We start from the raw sequence: 23,921 nt of genomic DNA, 5'->3' as shown, positions 1-23,921 counted from the left end.
GGGGGTCTTATTTAAGAAAAAGAATACAAAATTAGGGGACAAAAGTAAATATTTCTTGGAATTAAAAGAAATCACAACAAATTCAGATTTTAAGAAGCTGAAAGATACCACACACATCACAAAGTCTCAAATCAACTTTCCCTTCGCTGGATCCCCAGAATGCCAGTGGCCAGTTCGCCCCACCCTACTCAAGGTCAAGTGCTCTAGTGGGGAATCTACGTGGAAAGAGATGGTGGTTTCTGCCGATTGCTGTTAAGTGTCAAAAGCAAACGATTTTTGTTAATCTTACATGAACAAGTGACCACGTGAACACATTTCTAGGCCGCTACCCAGGCCTTAGAAAGGGCCCAGCAAGCCAGGGGGCAGGAGCTTAAGTTTCATCAGCTTCCCAGTAACCCTACAACAGGCTCCATGTCATTATCTCAAAATCAAGAGCTCTGGAGTCAGCTGGACCTGAATTTCAGCCCTGGCTCAGCTGCTTTCTGCCTTCTTTGAACGTAGACTTGATCATTTGTAAAAGGGGCATGCTAGCAGCTTCCACCTTTCAGTCTCTTTGGGAGACTAAAGGAAATAAAGAAGGGCAGGGCTTAGAGTTGCCAGATTTAGCAAATAAAAATAAGACACTCAGTTAAATTTAACTTCAGAGAAACAGCGAATACTTTTTTGGTGTATGTACCACCTATTGCATAGGACATACTTATACTAAAACTCATTCCTTGTTTCTGTGAAATCCAGATTCATCGGGGCATCCTGTAATCTATTGAGCTTAACCAATGGCAGTGACTGGTATTGTTGGCAGTGATTGAAGCATCCTGTTGGCAGTGCTTGATTGGCAGTGATTGAGGCCTCCTGAGTGTCCCACAACAGGGTTCATAGACATTAGAAAACGGGTGTGAGGGAGAAAAATGCCACATAGACTCTGCTCAAAACAGTTGATTGTGGGGAAGATTGAAAGAGGTGGCCATGAGAGGATGAGTAAATGGGTGCCTGAATTTGGGGGGGTGTAGAGGGGATTGTACCACTGACTTTGGGTAAGCCAATTAAGTTTAGGGACCTCAGTTTCCCTGTGTGTAAAATGGGTGCAAGGAGATCCATGAACTCTCTTCCCTCAGATAGCACCAGCAATGGAGCTTTCTCATAATGCAGGTGCCGCCTCCTCAGAGAGGTCTTCCCTGACTACACTGGCTAAGATCACTGTCCCCTCGCCACAGCACATAATTTCCCCCTCCACAGTAATTATTATAACTTTCTGAAATGGTCTTGATTCTGTACTTGTTTATGGTCTGTGTCCCCATGTGAATGTAAGTTGCAGGAGGGCAAAAAACCCGAGTCCACCTTGATTTAGTGGACTCTCCCAGGTGCTGCCATGTACACTGAATGACTAGGTGGATGAATGAATGAATGAATGAATGAATGCAGTGTAATTGTGGAGGTTCCTTCTAAGCAATCTTTCCTTTCTCAGGGGCCGCGCCTGGGTTGCAGAGGGAGGAGGTGTGGGGTGTCGGTGGGTGGGGAGGAGCTGGGCCCTCGCCTCCCTTCAGGACCCGCAGGAGCGAGCGCGCTCCGCTGGGCTGCAGGCGCTGAGAGCCGCGCGGCGCCAGCTGCAGGGCCGGAGCCCCGCGCCGCGTCCAGGCGCCGGAGGTGTGTACCCGCCGAGCCCAGCGCCGCGCCTCGGCTCCCCCACGCGCCCACGCACCGGCGCGGGGACCCGGGCGGGGGCAGAGGGAGGGCCCGGCCCAGGGAGGGGAAGGGGCCGGTCCTCCCGGAGCCAGCAGCCGCGGCAGCCCAGGAGGCGGAGGCAGCGGCGGCGGCAGAGGCGGCAACGTGCCCGCCGCAGTCGCCCGCCGCTTCGGACCCGCGCCCGCCGGTCCGCCAGCCCGCACCGCGCCGGGGCGCTCTCTCCACTGCGCGCGGTGAGTACCTCCAGCGGCGCCCACCCCGGGCCGCCCGCGGGGTTCGCCGGGCCGGGGTCGCCGCGGACCCCCTCGCCTGGCGCCTCTCTGCAGCACTTGGCCAGCCTGGGCCTCCGCAGCTGTCGGGGTGCTCGGGGGCGCACGGGTCCATCGGGGCTCCCAGGCCTGAGGAGGTACCGGGGCAGCCGGGACGGTGGACAGATCCTCTCCGAGAAAGTCCGTCCCAGGTTCCGGGCCTCGGCTTCCCCGTGCGCTTGGGGAGCAACGACCCTGAAGTTTGCTCTCCCGCGCGGGACAAGTGCATGTCGCGCAGGCGGTGTGGACGCGTCTGGACGGACTGCGTTCGGGTAGTTTTATGGCCCGGGTGGTTCTCGGAAGGGGCGCTCCCGCAGTCGGACCGAGGAGGCACCGGGAGCCCGAACCCAGCTCACGCCCTCGGGCGCTCTTCACGCGGTAACCGAGGAGCAGCCGCTGGGATTCCGGGCCGGGGCCGGAACGGCACACTGAGCCTCCTGGAGGCTCCGTTTCTTTCTTAAAGTTCCTCTGCGCTCGGCCTGCGCTGGTCCAGCCCTCCCGGCTCTGTAAGGGAGCGGGCGTCCTGGCGCTGGCTGCAGTTGGAGTTGGAACTTAGAACACTTCACTTCCAAAGGATGCTTAGAAGGAGGCGAGGGTTTTGTTGTAATGGGAGAAAGTAGAGAATGGAATTGTTTTCCAGTCCTGCGTCTGGAGGTTAAAAGGCCGGGCTGGCCCTAGCTCCTTAAGTATATTTCCTGCCCCCAAATAAATAGTTTGTGAGCTCAAAGAATGCTAGGAAAGCTTGACTGGTAAAAATACAAATACCCGCATCACAAAATCCTCAATGCGCATTTCTCAGCTGTTGAAAGTGGGGCGCCTTGGCGGTGCAAGGCCCCTGTCACCCCCAAGTGAAGCCTCCTCAATAAGTGACAAGCGTGCACGAGGCTGCATTCTGAATTAGTTTATTTTTCCAAAAAACACACCAGACCAATGCCGTATTTTTATGGATACTATTTTCCTTTCTTCCCCTTTCCCCGAAATGCTACGTAATCTTTAATTACTTTTTTTTTATAACGCTGAGGTATAAATCACTCCTGGTGGAGGTACCTTTTAATTACGAGGTGCAGTGGAATGAGTGAATATCGGAGTGGGGAGTTGTTCGCCAGAGCGGAGGGGGGTAGAATGATTTACAAACATCAAATAAGAATCTGAGTGCTGAATTATGTTTGAGTTAGGGAGCTCCCTTGCAAAGGAAATTATGACCAGCGGACAGTTGTTGTATTTCAAACCGAATGTATTAATTTCACGAGCCCTTCCTTTCTTGCTTGAGTGAAATTTCTGCTACCAGGGTATGCGCTCTGAGGTAACAGCTAGCCCTATTACCCTTCGATGCCCCACTTGGGGGAAGAGAGAGAGGAACCTCCTGTAAAAAATAATCTTTGTGAAAAAAATCTTTCAGGCAACTCTACCCACTTATTCCCCACTCTTCTCTCCTTTTAAACCCCTCAAGCTTTATACTTGCTTGTATTTAGACGTCCTCAGACTAAGGAAAGTTAATACAATTTTTATGTAACAAATTAGGATGGCTTGAATCTTGCTTTTGACTACCTATAAATGGTGTTTGTATCCATAATGTCCTTGCCTTTGAAAGAAACTCCAAATTTTGCAATTTCAACCAGTGCTGGCTAGGTTTGAAAGGAGCTGGACTTTTTCTTAATGAGTTCATTTGTCACATACATAGTTAATAGTTACTCCATTCTTCTCTTGCACCTTAGGCTTCATGATATTATTATTTTCTCTTAAAGGAATTAGCATTTTCCCTCCATCTTGAAATAGCTCATCTAGTACAGTGGCTGTGGGTATGAGAAAACTCTGTAAATACATAAATCTCTTTCCCAAATATTAAATCACTAAAGAAAGTTAAAATTAAAAAAAACACACACACAAAGATGTTATCCAATGCTTTGGGATTTTTTTTAGACAACAGAGGCTTTAATCACTTACATTTTAGAATCTTCTTTTCATGTCTTTTGTGTTGTATTGAACATAAAAAAAGAGATATGATTTGTTGACTTGTTATAGGATTACCATTTGGCAAAAAACACCCAAGACACACTGTTTCAAATCAGCGGTATTGCTTCTGCTCTAAATTGCATGTAAGAGATTGCAAGCCCTGTTCCAGACGGATAAATTGATAAAGTGCTAGCTGCTGCTGGGAGAACGAAAAAGTCCTCAGCAAAACCGCCCTTGGTGCAGCGAAGTACATTTTGCATTAGGTCTGAGCGAGCTCTTGAGATCCCAGCAGCTTGGGGAAAAGTACACGCAGTCCAAGCACGTCCACTTTAAGACGTTTTTGGTTCCCCCATGACAAGACGACTCCTTTCCCACAAAGAAGAAACCGTTCCCTTATTTTTTTCAGTTACTTTTCCAAAGATAACTTGTGTCCGGTGCAGGAGACCCGAGTTACCCAGAAATCCAACCATAACCGGCTCGGAACAAGGACTCCTTCTCCCTCCTTCTGCCAGATGTTTTTTAGGTGTCCTCAGCTGGAATGCCCAGTTTGAAACTAATTAGGCCAGCAATAAACTCCTTGTATAATAAAATCGCAGGCCGTTATGGTGCATAAGTGGGGTTCCCAGCAGCTCGTGACAGATGCCGAGAGAGAGCCCGGGGCTGTCAGGAGCAAATGAAGGGAGTGGAGATATCTTGTTTCGATATTTGCTTGTCCCTAAATATCCACGGACACCATGAGAAAAGCATTAGCCTCTATGAGAGGACGGGTGGAAGTTACAACTGGGGTAAGGTTTTGTCTTGGCTGGGCAGGCCCCCTTCATGCAAAAATGCCTGGGGAAGAAGTACAAGGGTCAGCATTTAAATTGCATGTAAGAGATTGCATGCAGTGGCCACAGGTCAGAGGTGCATGTGGTGTGTGTCTGAGCGTTGAGTGGTGTGTGTGTGTGTGTGTGTGTGTGTGTGTGTAGGCTGGGTGAGAAGACAGGAATTCCTCAGGAGAGAGGGGAACCTTCTCCCCCAAAGATTTTATAGGAAGGAGGAATTCGCCTAATTATGTAGTGCTTATCTGTGGAGTTTGTGGACGTGAAGTGGCTGGTTATTCGGTTACCTCCAAAGGCTGAACCCTCCGTCTCTTGCCAAGTCTGGTTTTGTTAGTGGAAGGAAACTTCTCTCCCAGCTAGCTGCTCTGCAAAAGGAGTTGGTGGACTCCACTCAAAAGGAATCTCTTTACAGAGAATTAACCCCACAGTTGAGAAAACACAGCCTGTTGACAGAAAACACACACATACACACTCACACACACTTGCCACCTTCCTCCCTGATCCCCATCCCCCAATATCATAACAGCTTTCTTAATAGCCCCCTCCCCCCAATCAATTTGGCAGTTCAAACAGTCCCAAACACACAAGACAAAAAGAAGATTCTGGTAGGGAAACAATTAGCCGAGAGACCATGCTTCATTTTGGCTGTTTGAAGACTTTAACTGGCCTAATGGTGTTTGGCTAACACCTCTTCTAATCCGAGGATGGCCCCCTCATTCAGGTGGCAAGTACTTTGTGTAACTGGCTCAGACCCACTGGTCTCCTTGTAAATGAATCAGAAGGGCAGGGACTTTGTTCTTTATTGTGTGTGATTTAAAATCAATTTCAAGATATGAAAGTATCTGCCAGGTTGTCTTTAGGGGGAAAAGGATGAAAAAAGCCACAATCTCTTAAATTTTACTTTCGCTGCCTCTTTTTTCTCCTTTTTGCTCATTTTCATCGTACTGGTGCCTTTGCCATTTCTCTCCATTTGCAAATCATATCCTTGTGTTAATGATCATGATGAAAGTAGCTACCACTTAACCGAGCACTTGTATGCCAGGCCTGAGGGCGACTCTGAGACGTGTTTTTAGGATGGGTTCTCACACAACCCTTTGAGTTGGGTATTGATTATGTCATTACTATTCCAACTTTGTTAGCGAGAAAATTGAGTCTCAAGTCCAGTGACTCGTGAGAGGCCACAGAGTAAGTGAAACCAGAGTCTAGGCCTTCAGACCTTGGCCTTCGCCATGTGCTATGAACGCTTGGCACAGAGGACATTTATGCCCTCGTTCCCCTTGCAGAGAGATGCTGATTTGGGATGGTTTTACTTGCATGGAGCACAATTATTATTTTTCTTACATGTTTTTATTGATTTCAGAGAGGAAGGGAGAGGGAGAGAGAGAGAGAAACATCAACAGTGAGAGAGGAATCATTGATCGGCTGCCTCCTGCACACCCCACACTGGAGATTGATCCTGCAACCCGGGCATGTGCCCTGACCAGGAATCGAACCATGACCTCCTGAACCATGACCTCCTGGTTCATAGGTTGATGCTCAACCATTGAGCCACGCTGGCCGGGTGAGCACAATTATTTTCTGATGCTGCCCTGAAATTCTTTGTTGTTGTTTTAAAACAGGAAAAAAAAAAATCATATTATTTAGAGAACACAGCTATAAGCCTTTGTGAGTCGTGATATTTAGCAGGTTGTGTGTGTGTGTGTGTGTGTGTGTGTGTGGTTCCGTAAAGGAAAATGACTGTGTATTTACAAGGGCTAATTTGATTTGTTCCTTCGATACTATAACATCACACATTTCAGTTCCTAAAAAGAGTCAATAAATTTATCGGCAGTGGCAAGGCCCTAAAATGTTACGGGAGGCAGCCCAAATTGAGTTTGCTGGAAGGTGCGAGATTGCTATGGGGTGGGTTGTTGTTTGAGGGTTAGATTATAAACATTTGGAGAGCGAAGAATAATTTGGAACAGGTGGTCCCAAGAGTCAGGTAACTGGAAAAAATTTCTCTTTGCCACTTGGAGGGTTAAGGGAGGCCATGGGTTGCCTGAATCAGGGACAGGCGGGCTGAGGGTCGGGGGGCGCTGCGAGGGCCCCCACCGTGGCACGCAGCCTGGCAGGATGGATGAGAGGGTCTCTGCACACGTCCGGGTCTGGAGCAGGGGCTTCGTCATCGCTGTCATCGCCCTTCTGATGATGCTAGTTAGGGCGCAGATGTGTCTGCTCAAGCTGCTTTGCAAAGTCTGCCTCTGTTTCAGATACAGGCCGAAATCTGCAGCAGGAACCTCGCTGAACAGCTAGCCGGGAGACAGCTTCACTCTTGCCCCGATAATGCTAATTTTAGACATGTTTTTAAATGAACAAAGCACTTAAAAGAGGCTAGAAATGATGTTGTCATTTAGTGTCAATGGTGATGCGTCAATAACATGAAAATGTGTGTGATTTCAATGGCTTTGGATTTCCCCCCCCCCCTCTGTTTTCTTTGTGAGTGTAAAGTTAGATTTTTAAAAATCTGTGCATTCCCAGATGTAATATATCCATACATATCTGCTCACAGTCATTCCAGGGAGAGTTGTTAATTCTCTGTGCATTTAACTTAAGAAAAATGATAAAAATCGACAGCTCTTTCCCCCAAAGAATGAGGCACTGGAGAGCCCGACTACTGTGTGAATATAGCAACTTACGTTTGTCTCGCATCAGCTGAATCTGTCAGTTCCCCTTTCTTTCCTAGTCATCTCCCAAGAATCGTCTTTCAGAGCTGAAATATACAGTGTGTTAGCCAAAAGACATTTTAATTTCGTAAAGAAAAATCATGCTTTGCGACAGCCGAGTCTGTTTCAACCATTATTGTTTCTGAAGCGTGCATATTTTGGGTTTCATGGTAAGATGTGGGTTTGCCAAGAAAGAAAATTACAGCAAGAAATATGTTGAAAACATATACACTCTGTTTAAGAAATGGGAAAAACACGGAAAATTCCGCACAGTAATTGCTTTAACGTGAGTTTTAAATGTCATTGTTTGACTTATGTCAAAAAGTCCCTCTTAGCTAATTCTCACATATGCCGTTACCAGATAGCTCACCTTAAAAATGGCAAATGTTGGTATGAACTTTGATGATCTTTGAGGCTTTAAGAGATATCCTTAGCCCTGGTGGAAACATTCCAAATTTTTAGATTGTGCAGACCATTTTTTGAAGGGTACTTAGATATCGATTTTATTTTCTTGACCCAAAATAAGAAAACACGGGGAATTCTCAAAAGCTTTTTACAGGCTGCTCTTATGAGAAGAGAAGCCAAACCAACATGTATTAGGTCATGAGCTTGAAGTGCATAAATAAGCCCCATGAAGGTCACCAAACCGGGGGGCGGGCGGGGTGGGGGGGGGGCGGAATCACCAGTTCTTACCTCGGCCAAGTCTAAATTCCTGCCTCACAGACGCGTTCAGCTGAAGTGGACACAGAAAGGGGGTTTCTGAGCCCACGGTTTGAACAATCTCCATTCGATTTGGATTCTGGGGACAATTGAAGACGTTCTTGGGGTAAAGTGAGATAGGAGGCCCGGATTTCCATCTCCTTCAATCACCCCTCTTACTGCTTAGGAGGAAAAGTGGGTTCAGGAGCCACCCCTCACTCCAAAGCACATGTTTTATTCCTGGTGTTTGGATGCACAGAAGCCAAAGGTTGAAAATGTCTTTCTTGTGTTCCTTCTGGTCGGTTTCCTCACTGCCCGTCTCCTTCCTGTAATCACTTTGTGATGAAGGTGTTAATAGTTCCCAGAACAATTTTTTTATTCCTGTGACCATGGACATGTTTTTAGCATTTGGGGTGCAACGCATAAGTACCAACCTTTAGGTCTTTGTTGATTGGCAGCTCCCTGAAATACGGAAAGACAGAGGGAGTGTCGACGGCATCCCCTTGCCTGGTACCAACCAGGTGCTGATGGGAATTCCATGCAGGGAGAAAGCATTTTTTTTTATTTTTTTTAGGAGAGAGAGAAAGGGTGTCCATGCAGAGAGGTTGTTTTCTTTTGTGGGTGTGACTGTTTTCATGTAAAGGGACTTTGGTTTCAGTGTGTTCTAGAAGCATTTGTCTCTCTAGCAAAGGTCTGAATGTCCCTCTGGTCAGAAAGGGGGGGGTGGCGGGGAAGGAGTACTCGGCCAGATTCCTGCACCTCCGGCCTTTTGTGTGGCTGGTGCAGTACCAGGAAGTGGTGACTCGCTGCTGGGATGGTGTCATGTGGCATAGCAAGTTGTGACTTGCCCCTTGTGTTGTAAACAGAGTTTTGGTCCCATCCAGCCGTGAACAAGAATGGAGCCGAGAAGATTATTCACCTCCGGTCTGCCATGGGCCCGAGCTGTCCTCTGCCTATAGATGCCATACTTCCTGGAGACGTTGATGTTGGGGTGTGGAGCAGGGAAGGAGAAAGAATGTCTTAAACCCAGCAAATGTCTGAAACGCTCTGAACGTCTTCAGGTTTGTTCTGGCCCCGACAAGAAAGGCAAAGTGACAAAAAGGACATAGAAGCAGATGGAGAGATTGGGGGCTTGAGCTAAAGTGGAGAATTTTCTGACAGCTTGGGGCCCCTGGAATGCCTTGCTAGAGTGTCTTTAGAAAGCTGATTTTGGAAATGTCTTTTCCTGCAGCTTGTGTGTGTGTGTGTGTGTGTGTGCGTGTATTGATTGGCAGCCCGGCTCATTTTTAGTAAATTAGTTTTTATTTTTAAGAGAGCACAAGATTTATTTGGAAATACCAAGTAGCCCATATTTATTGAACACTTACGTGCTAAGCAAACACTTATATTTTTGTCTCTAAACAGCCCTCGATGGAACGTGCTATTATTCTTATTATCCCTATTTTATAGCTGCGGCAACGGAATCTCAGGGAGGTGAACGAACTTGTCCCAGGCTACACGGCTTGTGTCGTAGCCAGGACTGAACCCAGGCTTGACTCCTAGGCCTGTCTCTCTGGTATTATAAGAGCTACCTTTCCTCTGCCTGCCTGCCGAGGAGAGCTGCTTTTGCCTTGGGGATATTAACTCATAAGCAGGTTGGGCTCAGTTACGAGACATCTGCTGATTTTCACAGAATCTCCAGCCTGTCCTTGTAGGACTTGAGGAAGGTTTAGAGTTGGAATCTATTGGCCTGGTGGCTGCTTCCCTGAAGTTAGCTGGTCTAAGCTGTTGCCTGTGGCTGCTGTCGTGCTAAAACAGCAGTTGAGTAGTTAACTCAATAACAGAGGTCACATGACCTGCCAAGCCTAATCTATTTTCTCTCTGGCTCGTTACAGAAGAAGTGTGCTGACTCCTGAGCTATTGCAATATGACAAGACAAATTTTGTTGACAAGGAAGAATATGCTCTTGGGACATTTCATAGACCATTTCACTGATTTATTATTAACCAAATGTCTCCTACATGCCTGATACATTGCACGCGATGGGAGAAAGTTACAAATGCGTTCATTCTTTCACTCATTTTACAGCAGTATGTACCGAGCTGTGTTCTAAGAGCGAGGCTGATTCCTGGGGGTCCAGAACAAGAAGGACCCCATCCGGCACCTCTGATAGCAGGATCCCAGTGTGTTTTTACCAATATCTCACTGCCTCTCTTTCCCATTGAGGATTCAGAGGGCAGTGATATGACTTCTTGAGCTTTCCAGCAGCAGGATGGAGGGAAAGACCAACCCTGCAGACCCTCAGCCAGTGAAGCCAGGCCTGAGTCAGTAAGAGCAGTGCACTGGCTTCTGCGCCCCAAACTGTGTCAGGCAATGCCATGGCCCACTTCTTGCCTCTGGCAGAAGTCAACCTTCTGCTTTCCTTAAGAGGTGGTGGGGAACAGGTAGGAGTGGGGGGAGTCAGACTGCCCAAGCGTTAGCTCTGACTTGCAGCCTAGAGATTAAGAGCATGAACCCAGGGGCAGGCTTCTTGGGTTCAAATCCCTGCTCAGTATTAACCAACTACTTAACATTAGGCAAGTGACCAAACTTTTCCCTGCCTCAGTTTCTTCATGTGTACAACAGGCTGTATAATAATATGCCTTCCTCAAAGAGCTATTGTGGAGATCAAGTTAATAGTGTCAGTTACTGGATTATTATTATTATTATTATTATTATTAAGCTGTGTGACTTAGGAAAATGACTTAGGCTCTCTGGACCTCAGTTGCTCCTTTATGAAATTGGGATAATATAAAAATAACAATAATTAATTGCTTCAAAGAGTCTTAGTGAGAATTTAAATGAGGTATTCCATGTAAAACACGTCGCTTTGCTATGGTGCCTGTCTATGCTGAACGCTCAATAAGCTAGCCATTGTGCTCAAGCCAGCTATTACTACCCTTGAAGTTACAGGGAATTGTATCCTAGGTCAGTAATATGCCTTTAAGCTATTGGTCAGTCAAGTCCTTTTTCAATATCAAGGGAATGTACGTCTGTGGTTAATATCACGTCTGGTCTGAGCCTTAAGTCCACTGCTCACTAATGCTGCCACCTTGGTGGGCTAGGCGCTGACCCTCTCCACTTCCCGGACAGTGGAGGCAACAGGGCCGCTGTTCCCTGGGCGGCTGTGAGGGTTAAAAGAGGTTGCACACATAAAGCACGTAGCAGGGTGTTTGGCACATAGTAAGCACTCAATAAAGGGTAGCTTGTATTATTATCACCCCCACTCCTTGCTGCACCCCCACACCCGAGAAAGTACTGAACATTAGTAAATTTTAATTTGAAAATAAAAGAACACATTTTAAAACTGCCAAACAGATTTAAAATAATATTCATTAAACAAAATTAAAATATTCTATTAAAGCCAGACTTTGGGCTCAGACCAAATTTTTATAACCCAAGCTTAAAGGCCAAGGAGTCCCCCAGCCACAATGGGGACATTGTGATTGAACTTGAGACTTCAACGCTGCTATTGAGCAGTCTTTGAAATGCACGTTTCCCCGTTAAAATAAAAGGGAAGTCATGGGAAGAAAAAAAAATGAGATTCTTGCTCACCCCAACAAACCTTAATGAATTGAAAAAGAAAAACAAAAGTTTTCTCATTTTTTTCCTGCTGCCTTATCCTGCCAAAGACGCATGGCCCGCACCTAACCCCAGCTCTGACTGGTACCTACTCAGAATGTCCCAGATCTGATATGCTCTACCAGTTAACCTAGTCTAAATCCTGGTCTTCACTTATATTTATAGTTCAGTGCATGACTGAGAGTCAGGAGTTGGGAGCCCTGCTGCCGGGTTGTGCCTCAGTTTCCCTATTCCCAGAACAGAGATTAAATGTTGCATAGGGCTATGCTAATGTGTAAGAGTTAGATATCCCTATGGGTGTTTTAACCTGGTATCATTCTTGCATGCATGAAACTTCTCCAGGCTTCTGGGACTTTGAAGAATTAAAGTATACCAGTATGCCTTTACCTGAGAGTGTTGAATCAACATAATCTCAATATTCAGGGAGGAGAATTGGAGAGGGAAGAAGTGGATTTAAAAGTCTCTCACAGGAGTTATGATGTGTGAGGCACCTTCGCAAAACTCATTTAATCCTCTCTACAACCACAGCAAAAATCCCATGACATGTGTGTATCTGTTTAACAAATGGGGACACTGGGGTTAGGACAGGGGAGTAGCTGCTGTCCAGTGGCATTCCATTCCAGGTCTCTCTGGCCCAAAGCCCAGGCCCGACCCTGCACGACCTGCAGCCCTTCTGCAGCAAGCACGCGGACGCTCGCAGAGACCTCTCCCTGACCCTCGGTGGGTTATTTACGGCCGATTCTGACATTTCGGCAGCGTCCTTCATCCTCAGTGAGCCCGAGTCTTTGTGGATGTTTACCTGTGTTATTAAGAATGGATGGACTCTTTCTCGAACAACAAGTGGAAAAAGTCACGGCAGTGGGCTGTGGCAGCCTTCTCTAGGTGACAGTCTTTGTAAGAATCTCTGCAGAGTCTTGCCGACCAAGGGGCTGTGTCCTCCTCCTCAGACCAGGCCAGGCCCTTGGCTACCGTGCGGGGCTTTGCAGCAGAGTTGTCAGAGGTTGGGCCACTGTTGGGGAAGCGGGACTCCACACTCCAGCCCCCACCTGCTGTGTGAAGTTGGGCAGGTCACTGACGTCCTCTCAGCTCCAGACTCTTCCCCTATTCATGGGGCAAATGCTGTCTCTCTGGGGTTTGTTATACAACGTAAGCACGCTGATGGCGGGAGCACAGTCTACGCGTTCCGAGATTGGTGGGCTTAGGGTTCTATGGAATTGCGCCCACACCCCCAGAAGTACTCGAGGAAAGTGAAGATTTCTTGCTCCCTGGACTTATTCCCGACTGTTCTTCAGGTAGCGGCATCTCGAGACTGTACACATTCTGGAAGGATCCACTAGTCTCCGAAGGGCAGTCTTCTTGCCAGCGGGGTGTGCACCCTCTCCACATTCACTGAAAACATGCCTGGACTTTTTTTGCATGTTTTTGTCTTTATTTTCTCATGCATCTGGAAAAGGTAGAACAAGAATTTCAAACAAATGGTTTCACCCACTTTAAATGCTTAAGACCAAAATGGTTTAAAATCAAATCCATCAGGTAATGAACTAGCAAAAGTGGCACCCAGGTGTGGCAGATTCATGAGCAAAGTCTGAGAAACACAAATCTGAAAATGTGACATTTTCCAAATATCTGTTCATTTACATGAAATCATTTACTTCTCAAGCTCTTCCCCGCAAGCTGATGGCAATGAATGAATGCCCAAATAACCATCCTTCTAACCAGAACGGAACTTCTACACTCTGTTCTCAGGGGAATAAAATGAAACAAATGAGGTCTCTCAAGGATGTTGGGAAAGTTGTACCAGGGCACGCTAGTGTCTGAATACATTTAGCCTGTGTCTCATATCTTCACAAGAAGAATGACTACCCTTTGGATGACTGTATTGTTAATAAAAATAACCTGTTGAGTGATTGCTCAATGCAAGGATCTGTTCTGAATGAGTATAGGCACCAACTCATTTATTCCTCACAAGAGTTCTATCAAGGAAGTGCTATTAGAATTCCCATTTTAGAAGAGGAAAGTAAGGCACAGAGAGGTTAAGTGACTTACTCAAGGTCACACAGTGAGTAAGCTGCAGTGCCAGGCCCTGTATGTAGGAGGATGGTTCCAGAGGTTGTCTTCATAACTCCTGTACTCCCTGCTGCTTTAACCACCACAGGAAGAATTAAATCACCCTCTGTTTCACCTTCATTTAACTAGACAATTAATTAATTAGTGATAGGCATGAGAGGGAAACAGAGGCAGCATTAGTCTTAGCGGTAATTTTTCTTTTCAGTGTTTTACAAGGATGTATTCGTGTGTCCTATTAACTTTCAAGTGCAGCATAACGCCAGGGTTAAAAACTGGTCTGTCCAGGTTCAAATCCAGAGTCTACTACTTACTAGCCACATAACCTTGGGTTTACCTAACTTGTTACTGACTCAGTTTCCTCATTTATGAAGTGAATCCACATCATAAGAGTTAACAACTATGACCTGCCGAGAGGAGCCCCTGGCACACGGCAAAAATGATGGTTAAATGCTATTGATGAGCCGTCGAGGAAAAAGTAACTCTAGAAGTCACATCTGCTTGGGCGGCACAAATGCACTTTGGTACCGTCTGCTGTGGACGAGAAGGGAAGCGTGCCTGGGACGTGAGGCTCACGCTGGAAAACAGCTCAGGTCTTTCCAGGTGACTTCAGACCCAGCCAGAGACACTGCTCTTTGCGTCCCCATGTGAGACGCTGCCAGGACAAGTCCTCAGTCGGCAGCCTAGAACAGATGAGGGCACTGAGGCCCTGGGCCAGGGCTTGCCGTAGTCACAAGGCCAGTCCGTGACACAGACCCCCACCCTGTCCCAAGAAAAGGTGGGACTTTGGGTCTCATGGCTCAGAGGTGGAGAAGAACACATCAAAACCCTTGCACTGCAATGCAGCCGTAGGCTCCAATTTCAGGATTTTCATTTTTCTTCTCATTCCCTTTCTTCTGTCATGGAAAATGTCTTTTTCTCTAGAAAGGTCTGCCTGATTTTCAGTGACTGGGGGGCAGACTTCCTGGGTTTGCCTCCTTCACCTTCCTCCTCCACCTCATCTCCCACCTCCATTTCCTCCTGAATATGGAAAACTGAACTTCCTCATTCATTCATTCATTCAAAAATGTGTGCCAGGCACACTGCTCTGGGCACAAAGAATACAATAGTGAACAAACACAACCTGAACCGGCTCCCTCATGGAGCTGCAATTAAGTGTGGAAAGACCAAATGTAAGCACCTAAACATGCAAGGGACATAGACTGTCAGATGGTGACAAGCCTGTGTGGAAAAATCGAGAGAAGGTGGATAGAATGTACCCGGGACAGGGAGGCCTCACTGAGCAGGCAGCCACTGAGCACAGCTCTGAAGGAGGGAGGGTGCCAATAGCTGGGGAAGAACACTCTAGAGAAAGGAAAGGGCACGTTCAAAAGCTCTGAGATGGAAGCGGCCTGGAGGCTGATGGGGCTGGGGGAGATCACAAGGTTCAGGGGCAGGGGCAGATGAGGTCATGGAGGAGGGGCCTGGTCAGGTAGGGCCATGATTCGAATCCCACAGCCATTCTGTGTCAATCAGACACATCTGAAGTCAAGATTATTATAATTTTGAAATGATTTTTTAATAGATACATAGGACCTAAATCCGAAATCAATCATTGCAAGCTCAGATACCCAAAGTGGCCAGACAGATAACCAAGTTAATGAAGTGGGCAGGGAGGTGCGGAATGAAGACCCTATATTGCCATGTATTCTGATTTCTCAAAGGACGCTACACTCTGGATCTTTATGAGAAATGCCCTGATTTTTAAATCACCAAAACGCACGTACTTGCTCACAGTGTGTGATCACTCTCCAAACACAGCCACAGATCCCAGGAATCCAATTTCAGTGAAAGGCATTGCGCCTTCTCTCGTTCTCTCTTTCCGTTTCTTTTTACCAATCCCTGACCAGAAGGATGCCAAGAGATGCTAAAAAGTTGTTCCAGGAAAAAGTAGGACTTGAGTCTCCTGGGGAGGGGGGCTGAGACTTCTTCCAAGGAGCAATCAGTTTGCTTCATTTTTATGTCTTTCTCAGGATGTGATTCCTGATCACCCCTCATCATGGGTAATGGCAACGTGCTCCAAATTCACCCTCCGCTGGGTTTTTGTTAGTTGCATGATGATGATGATTTTGTCATCTGGGGTTGATTTAGGAGTGGTGAAATGTTTGCAGGTTTCATAAATGGTTGTCAGCCACTGTTTAGAATGGCAAAGCATTTCTTGTGTTGTTCACATTGCAAGGGACGGGGTGATCGTTTCCAATGGCTACAGACAGGAAAGTGGAAAAAAGGGGGGCCGTGAAGGATCCACACAGGAGATTGGAAAGGTGAGTAATTAGGCAGGGGCAGTGGGGGTGCGGAAGTGAGCTCAGCTCTCAGAGCTTTAAAGAACCGAGATGTCCAAGCTGACGGCACTGGATCCATAGTCCGCCTTCCCCACCCCAAAGCTCAGGGTCAGCAAAATCCCGGCCAAGGGGCCACATAGCTGTTGAGATTGCTCTGCGTGTAAGTAACAGAAAACTTACTTTCGAGGTGGTTTCAGCAAAAGGAAATTTATTGACGTGGGGAAATGAAAAGTTCTGGGGAGTCCTGCATTCAGGGACAGCTGGTTCAAGAACTCAAATGTAGGTGACGTACCCATTTCTTAATCAACCCTTAATTCAGAAGGATTCTATACTTTGTCGTGTGCCACCTCTGGATCTAGGGATGGAGTAGGAAAGGGATAGATTTCCAAACTGCAGTCAGCAACGTTTGCTGAGAGTGAGGTGGTGGACCCCCAAAACTGCATTCTAATGCCGCTCTAGACCCTCTCCACTCCTCTCCTACTGGCCTGCAGGGCCCTGTGTGAAGTCTGTAGTCCTTCCGGGTGCTGTGCTGTGCTCTGGGTGAATCATCTTTTCTCCTCAAACACTTCTATGAGGTTGGAACTTTTAAGGCATGCTACTTACTGTTCCCACGACCCTAGAGCCATGATCGGCAAACTCTGGCTCGCGAGCCACATGCGGCTCTTTGGCCCCTCTTCCTAAGCCTTAGGAGTACCTTAATTAAGTTAATAACAATGTACCTACCTATATAGTTTAAGTTTAAAAATTTTGGCTCTCAAAAGAAATTTCAATCGTTGTACTGTTGATATTTGCTCTGTTGACTAATGAATTTGCCGACCACTGCCCTAGAGGATTATCTTATTTCAAAGAAGGGCATTCAGAGGGGTCATCTCTTTTCATGGCGTCTTGTACAAAATCCGCACCGTCTTTGGGACACTCCAGCCTAGCATGGGGGATGCACTGGACTTCGGCAGAGAAATTGGAGATGCTTTGGTATTACCTGGAGTGGAAGGAGTGAGTCCGGCTGTGCAGGGCTCACTTTCTTGGGCCTCTGGTGATCAGCCCTTGGTTCCTTTCCTCCTTTGAGCTTTGCCCTCCATTCTTGCCTCCGCTGGACTTTTCCATGTTCTGTCTAGTGACACTGCAGTAACATCTGATGCAACAGAGATTGCACGCCAGCAACCAAGATGCGTTTTATTTGGTCTGCAGAATATTTAAAACAGAAAAGGGAGCCAGTGCTTGAAAATCTGGACATTTCACACAAAAATGCACATTTCTGGCTTCCATTAGAAATATCAGAAGATCTGTCAACACTGTGCCCACATTTCCATATGATTTCAATTGACTGGGGCTGGGGAATGGTTGTCTCTTTTAGATGGATGAGTTCTCAGCTCACCACAATCCCCACCTCTCCCTATTGTCTCCCGGACCCTAGGCTCAGGATCAGTCGCCATTTACTGTTGAGATGGTTGTTCTAGAGTAGATTTAAGAGGAAAAGGACATGTTTCCCATAGCCAAGTCTCCCACAAAAGTATGAAATGAAGTATCAGCCAAGTTGGTCATTAGTGCTAAGGAAATAAGGGGGGGAAAGCATGTGTCTTTGGGTAAGTCATGTTTCCTCAACATAGACACTGTGAACAGTGGGGATTGGACAGTTTTTGTTGTGGAGGTCTGCCCGGTGCATTATAGGATGGCATTTAACATGCCTACATATGGACCTCACTCCTTTCAGAAGTAAATCGTTTCCTGAGCTCCAGGCACCCACGACCAGTTTAGTAAAAAAAAAAAAAGAGTTTTCTCACCATAAGTAAGAAAAACTGATCTGAATTATGTCCCCATAGGCCCAGATTGGCAGTGAGGTTATGCGTTGGCTGATTTTGGCTTAATCATAGGTGGACTTGCCAACTGTGGAGGCCACTTAAGACTGCCTGTCTACGATGGTAGAGAAGGAATTCAGCGTTGGAAGAGAGGTTGAACAATCTTAGAGTCTTTGGAGAATTTCTCAACTTGTACCTTAGAGAGGCCATGGTAGATGCTACTTGGAAAAAAAATTGCAAACAGTAGGTTTTACTATGGTGAATGGGCAGCTATCAAGGCTGGCTCATGGATGCCTCCTCCAGCTCTGGTTCTGTGAAGCTACAGCCCCGAGAGTGAATTTCCCCAAGACTGCATCTTCGCAATTGGTAGCAGGGGTCTGCCATGGAAAACCAAGAAGACACGAATGTCCAGGGAGGGAGAGCAGCCCCGGGGCTAGTACTGTGGACCACGTGATGTTTTATTTTTTACTATCACCAGTGCTCCAAGTTCCATCGGGGTCTGAAATACCACCCATGCTTAGGTTTCCTTATCATAATGATCATAGGTGCCAGTCATCCATTCAACACATATTTACTGAACACTTAGTATGAGGCAGCTACTGTTCTAGGCACTTGACAAGAAGCTAAGAGCAAAGCTTACCTCGACCTTGCCCTCTTGGAGCTTGTGTTTTTGGTGGAAGAGAGATAGACAATTACAAGGACATAAGCAAATATATATTTAGTGCAACAGTGTGTTAAGTATGGTGAATATAATTAAGCAGGAGTAGGTGACTAGGGAGTATTAGGGGAGAATAGGGAAGAGTAGTGTTTCTGGTTTAATTTTAGTTTAAAATATAGTCGTCACTGCGGTGCTGTACTGGTAATCTGGCTCTCTTGAAAGCAAAAGCACTGAACTGTAGTGTTTGCCACTTCCTGTTGGGTAAATACTCTCATCATGGCTGATTTCAAGCTCCTTTCACCATGGCTGATCTGATGGGATAGAGCCTGGTGTGTTCAGGAAGGGCCAGGAGTCCATTGTAGCTGGAGCAGTGAGGCGAGCAGGGCAGGAGCTGTGGTCAGGGAAGTAGCCAGAGCATTCTATGCCATGGTTAGGTTTTTGGCTTCTACTCTGAATGAGGTGGGAGCCCTAGGAGAGCTCCACGCAGAGGAGGGACAGGATCTCACTTACCTCGAGCAGAATCCCTCTGGCTGCCGTGGGAATAGACTGCAAAGGCAGAGCAGGGACACCCAAAAGGAGACTGTGTAGGCAAGAAGTGACGGTGACTTGGACCAGGGGGGTGGCAGCAGGGGTGGTGAGAGTAGGTGACCCTGGATATATTTTGAAGGTGGAGATGATGGCCTTTGCTGAGGGAATGATCTGGGCGAGGTGTCCTGCCCAGGCATTTGGGAGGATGGGGCTGGCAGGGGGAGGAGCAGGTCGGAGCACTCCTGTGAACCCTGCTTGAGTAAGTGCTTACATGCACCATGGCCTCCCATCCTCACTGGTGGGTTCTTCCGTTATCCCATGTTAGAGAGGGTGTGACAGTGACCCGGGGAGGTTGACCAGCATGGCCAGGCCAGACCCCACCTCGCTGCCACTGTGCTGTCCTTCCGTGGTTGCTGGGCATTACCGGTCCCACTCCTCCCCTTTGTTATGAAGACATGGAGGGAAAGAAACCCCGAAAAGGAACGAACAGAGGAACCAAGTCCCTCTCCCTTGTGCAGAAAGAGGTCTCCAGCCGTTACTGCAAACACAGTTGGTTCTGCTCAATGACTCCATCGCCAGCCTCTTTCCGTGACAATTTTATTGGATTAACCCCATGAAGATTAATATTCCATTATAAAATTTACACTTTAAAGAAATGAGCAGTCGATAGCTTAGAAGGTTTGGTTTTGTGCCGACATAGGTTTGAACCCACCACTTACCAGCTTTCCTTGCCCGAGCGTCAGTGTTTTCATCTGTGGAGTGGGCTTATTAAAGGATCCCACTCTGATTCAATGAGATGATGTGCATGGGGCACTGTGCCTGGCCCCGCGCCCACACATGGGGCTGAGGGAGGGGGTGCTGGTGTCTCAGGACTATCATTGTTTGAGAGAGGGAATTAGAAAGTTAGGCTCAATTTTAGACAAAAGCCGAGTTACCTTAGAAGCTGCGGTGGGCCGGGGATTGTGAAGCACATGGTGACTGAGAGCTTTGAGGTTTGGCCTTTTCCTTTCTTTCTTTCTTTTTGAGGGGGGGTGGGGTGGGGGGGTGTACTGGAGATTGGAGGCCTCTCACTGTGTTTTTTCTGTGCGCACCAGGCGGCCGGTCCTTGGCCATTTTCTGCTCCCCGGGCTCCCAGAGGAGCCGACCTCGGCCCCGCAGAGCCTCCTGCCTTGAGTTGTCATTTGTCGAAGACAGAACGGCATGTTCTCTCAACAAGCAAATCCCCAGATGTGAGCCCATTCGGGGCTGCCACGTTTTTCCTGATGAAATTCCTGACTTGGTGTGTTGTGTTTTCTTAAAAACACGCCCACTGCCTCCAAAAACCTCAGCCGGGGAAGAGAAACATTTCTCGTTGAATTACCAGGGTTTGAAATGGTGTCAAATTATGCCCCACTTTCCTGGTGTCCATACGCCAGTCTTTCCATTCACTGCTTTTGCGGACAGACTGACATGGCAGAGCGTGGCTATTATCTAGGCCGCCCTGGCATGGTACAGATGGGAAAACTGAGGCTCAGAGAGGCCAGGGAGGAGTGCCACACGCTATGTTGGTCTCCGAGCCGCCGCCAGACCCAGATCTCTGGATTCCAGACTCCTTTCCTTTCTCCTTTGCCCGAGGCCACAAGCAGGCAGCCTGCGGCCACCTCTACCCCACAGATGTATTCTTGTTGGTCCGAGGGTGTTTTAATTTGGACGAGTTGCCAGCATTTAAAAATCAGGAAATTCCACATAAAAACCCAGATTTCTGGCTTCTCTTGGTCCAGTGGGAGATCAGCCAAATGAGGTCTGCATTCCTGCATGGTGACAGCTGAGGATCGCAGTAATGACCACTTCCTTTAGCAGAGCACGTCTTCAGTTTGCCACAGTCCCCACCCCTCCCTCTAGTATCTCTGGACACTGGGGCTGAATGTCAGTTGCCGTCATAGAGCTTCCCTTCCTGGTCCTCTTATGGTGGAATGAAGCGGAAAGTAAAACATTTCTTGAATTTGTGTCTTTGTCAAAAATCTGTATATATAGAAGCCTAAGCGACCGTTACAACCGAACAACCAGAACGACCAGAACTACCGGTCGACTGGTCGCTATGATGTTCACTGACCACCAAGGGGCAGATGCTCAACTCAGGAGCTGCCCCCTGCTGGTCAGTGTGCTTCCACAGCCAACCTCCCATGGCCCCTCCCCACGGCTGGCCGGCCCCCCGTTAGGCCTTGATCACCGGCCAGGCTGAGGGACCCCACCTGTGCACGAATTCATGCACCAGGCCTCTAGTGAAGAAATAAAAGATGAAATGAAATGGCTGTTTGCTTAAAAACTAATAGTACAGCTCTGGCCAATGGGTCTCAGTGGATTGGAGTGTCATCCCCTATATCGAAGGGTCGTGGGTTGGATTCCCGGTCAAAGTACATACCTAGGTTGCAGGCTCCATCCCCCATCAGGGCCTGTGCAACCGATGTTTCTCTCTCTCTCTCTCTCTCTCTCTCTCTCTCTCTCTCTCTCTCTCTCTCTCTCTTCCTCTCTCTCTAAAATCAAATTTTAAAAAAAGACCTAATGGTACAAAGCATTATTATGGTAAGGAAAGAAATTTCTATGAATTTAATATGCAAACAGAATACATCAGTGTTGAAAGAGCCAGCCCCTTCACTCACTGACGCTACCTTCCCTTCTCTGCCAGCATTACGCTGTGGGCCCTGCATGCCAGGGCCATCGTCTCCACTTATTTTTTTAAGGCAGAATTAAACTTCTATGACCTTAATCTGCCCCACTTCTCTGAACTTGAAATGCTATTAAACTGAATTTTTAAAGTTTTTAAAAGTTTAAATAATCTTTAATTGCTCAAGAAAGAGTATGAGTGTGCTTGTGTGTGCGTGTGTGTGCGAGCATATGTGATGTGTTCTTGATTTATGGGATTTCCCCTGAATAGAATTGGACGAAAGTGGGTTTTCCCTGGCTCTGGGACTGCCGTTTCTGGACTTTGCTGTAAATTTAAGCCAAGGTGCAAAACCAAGGTGGTTTTAACTCTCCTGTCTGGGTCTATCCAGGAGCTGGGTTAAGATTGACTTTCTTTCTGGGATCTACTGGAGGGCTCATGGAGAGAAGGGTTGAGGACACCAAATTTTTAAAAATGACCATCACTCTTTGTCTGGGCGAGTTGACCAAGAGGAAAGAGAAAAACATCTCTGGAATGCCTGTGTGCCAGAACCTCGTGAGAAGATTGCCTTTCTGCTTTCCAGAGTGAGTTTGGGAACTTCCTTTCGATACTGACATGTTCACTTCAGCACGTGTCAGGAAGAAATAGAGTGAGGTAGCCTGTCAAGTACATAAATGAGTGGTAGTTCTTAGAACAAGGCTCAGTTTACTTACAGAAGAATAGGAGTCCATTTAAAGAAAAATCTGTAAGCAGTACAGTGGTTTGGGGATGTGACAAAGTCAAGAATGATTGGTTTCATTTAATCCTCACAATACTCGGAAGTGGTCAGAGGGTCAGCTCACCCCGAAGTCCGTCACGTCTTGTACTTCCTCAGAGCACTTAACTTGCCATTAAATCCATAATTGTGTGATCTTGTGCATACTTCGGTCTGACTTTTTTAAACGGTGCCTGTCATTTCACTGTTGTAGTCCCAGCATCCAGCAGAGTGTGCTCAGGAAACAGCAGCGACTGAATGCGTGGACACTGTGCAAGGCAGGAATGGCGGCCCCTTTTGTAGATGAGGAAATTGAGGTTCAGAGGGGCCAGGTGACCCTGTAGATTATGGCAAAGCCAAGATTCGAACTCATGACTCTCAGGCTGCACAAAGCCTAGGAACTGTGTGCCAAGCAACAACCGTACAAACACCAGTACCTGGGAGTCAGGTCAGCCCACGACCTGATCTGGCCCACAGCAGAGTGAGGGGAAGGAGGTGGGTCCAGAGCATTTCATAAAGCCAGACGGGTTCAATTTAAGGAATGGACTGTTGTTTTTATTTCCTTTCCATTTTAAAGGTATCTTGGTTTCTTTTTATGGCTATACAAGGTCACATTTGTGGTTTTTAAACACGTTACTTAGCAGACCAAAATGGGAGCCTCTTGCGTTGGTTCTCCCAGCGTTTTCTCGTTTTTGCGACTTTCTAGCTGGTGGAATCCTGGAGTTGGAGGATCCTCAGACAACTTGGGCTGCTTCTTGAAATGGTCTGAGGTTTCAAGACTTCCCTTGGACTCACCGTTTCCCCTCCTGGGGGTGAGGGCAGGCCTGTCTCCCTCACTCCACGTGCCGCTGGGGAGGCAGGGCCACCGTTCCCCTGGGAGAAACAGGAGCTGCCGGGATGCCTGTGGTTCTGTTCCACTTGCAGCACAAGGCAGATTGCCGTTGCCTTTGCCTTTTCTAGACCAATCCGGAACCCTCTCGTCTGCCTGGTAATCGTAACCACACGCTGCGTGGGGTTTCACCTCGGAAGGTCTGCCCGCTGTTGATCCCTATCACTTCTTCCCGGCTTGGGAGCTGGCTGGGTGCCACCTCTCCGCACCCTGCCAGGGCATCCAGCTGGGGCCAGACTTCGGCTGGCTTTTAACTGGGGAGCCTCCAGGGCGGGGGCGCTGTGACAGCAGCTGTGGAGACTCGGGGCTGAAGTACCCCAGCCCTCCCTCAAGGAACTTAGAGACTAGTAGGTGAGACAAGACGGGCCCCCATGTTTACTTGGGACTGGGTTCTAGGTCCCGGGCTGAGGCCCAGAGTATAAACTCTTATGCCTGTGCAGCACTTTACAGTTTAAAAGGACATCCCCAACTTCTTTTCTCCTGTTTCCAGCTGCAGTCCTCCAACGT

General features: G+C 47.5%; 1 protein-coding gene and 3 long non-coding RNA genes across 6 annotated transcripts in view; 3 read left to right on the top strand and 1 right to left on the bottom strand.

Annotated features, from left to right (window-relative positions):
• LOC132239867 (uncharacterized) overlaps window positions 1-23,921 on the top strand; it is a 566,058-nt gene that overhangs the window by 201,607 nt on the left and 340,530 nt on the right. The window lies entirely within an intron of this gene.
• The window catches only part of EYA2 (EYA transcriptional coactivator and phosphatase 2), a 209,784-nt gene continuing 187,449 nt past the window's right edge, over window positions 1,587-23,921 (top strand). The window contains exon 1 of one of the 3 annotated variants that reach the window (XM_059706857.1): window positions 1,587-1,913. The gene's annotated coding sequence lies outside the window, so the exon portion shown is untranslated. The remainder of the gene's footprint in view (window positions 1,914-23,921) is intronic. The other 2 variants (XM_059706858.1, XM_059706855.1) reach the window with 2 other exon arrangements.
• LOC132239044 (uncharacterized) lies at window positions 6,114-8,466 on the bottom strand. The gene is made up of 3 exons (XR_009453965.1): window positions 8,158-8,466; window positions 7,438-7,511; window positions 6,114-7,087 (listed from the first exon to the last, which is right to left on the bottom strand). It is a non-coding gene; the product is annotated as an uncharacterized LOC132239044 (long non-coding RNA).
• On the top strand, window positions 9,043-13,673 carry LOC132239862 (uncharacterized). Its single transcript, XR_009454172.1, has 2 exons — window positions 9,043-9,224; window positions 10,038-13,673. It is a non-coding gene; the product is annotated as an uncharacterized LOC132239862 (long non-coding RNA).

The sequence above is a fragment of the Myotis daubentonii genome, chromosome 8, assembly GCF_963259705.1.
Source record: "Myotis daubentonii chromosome 8, mMyoDau2.1, whole genome shotgun sequence".
Taxonomy (NCBI): domain Eukaryota; kingdom Metazoa; phylum Chordata; class Mammalia; order Chiroptera; family Vespertilionidae; genus Myotis; species Myotis daubentonii.
This window is presented reverse-complemented; position numbering and strand designations above follow the sequence as displayed.